Source organism: Mirounga leonina, unplaced genomic scaffold (genome assembly GCF_011800145.1).
Source record: "Mirounga leonina isolate KUSES-001 unplaced genomic scaffold, KU_Mleo_1.0 Mir_93, whole genome shotgun sequence".
NCBI lineage: Eukaryota > Metazoa > Chordata > Mammalia > Carnivora > Phocidae > Mirounga > Mirounga leonina.
In genome coordinates this window covers 29,646,143-29,647,111 of record NW_023270854.1, presented here as the reverse complement: position 1 = coordinate 29,647,111, position 969 = coordinate 29,646,143, and positions in this window count along the sequence as shown.

Sequence of the window (969 nt, the reverse complement as noted above, 5' to 3'; positions counted from 1 at the left end):
TATTTCCCCTCTCATATAAATCCTGAGTTAAACAGTGAATGCTAACTCTTGGCTAACAAACTGAATGAAAATGGAAGTGTAGATTCTATATAAGCTATCAGGAATTTTAATGAGATCATAAAATTCTCATTATAATTATTTTAAATGAGTCATAAAAAAGTTTGTATCCCAAGTTTATACCCAGAGTCTTACCTAATATAACGCACTTTACTAACTCCCATTGTATTCTCTCCCAGACCTCCCCCAACCTCACCCTTTTCAGACTGCTCTGATCCTATCCCCCCAACCCCTTGGTTCACAGTGACCCCTTACCCTTTTATTTTTATATTTTTATTGTAGTCATTTGAGAACCACATATTGCACCGCTCTGGTATTTAACTTTTGACATAGGCCATCCTGTTTCCTGGAATGGACCATAATATTCTCAAAACTGGAAACCATGTTACCCCAGTTTTGCACCCAGAGGTGCTTTATGAGTGAACAAAGAACACTAAAATCAATGAATGTATCTGCAGAAGTTTGTCTGCCCACGTAGTGGGAGACTTGGAATTAGAATGCAGGTTGCCTGATTCATAAGGCCAGAGTCTTTCTCCTTCATCACCTGTATCCGTTGCCTCTCACTCCAAAGTATTCGTCACTATGGAGAAAGCCCGAAGAGCTATTTAACCCATATGATGCCTTAATTAAGGAGGTACGGGAGAGTCATTGATGAAATGCCAGGTGTTACAGTAATTGGAGGGGGGTGGTTTTGATTAAATAGGGCCTCTGAAATATCATAAGTTGCATAACAATATAGACCACTGTCAATTCTGCTTATTTAAATCCAGGGAGTGTTCTGGTATAGTAATAATGCTATAGTCCAAGCAAACTGGGCTCCTCTGTCCTCCGGGTAGCTGTACTTGGACACAAATGTGTGTCATCTATGTCATGTTCACCATTATTTCTCCCAAAGCTCACAGGTATACTCTG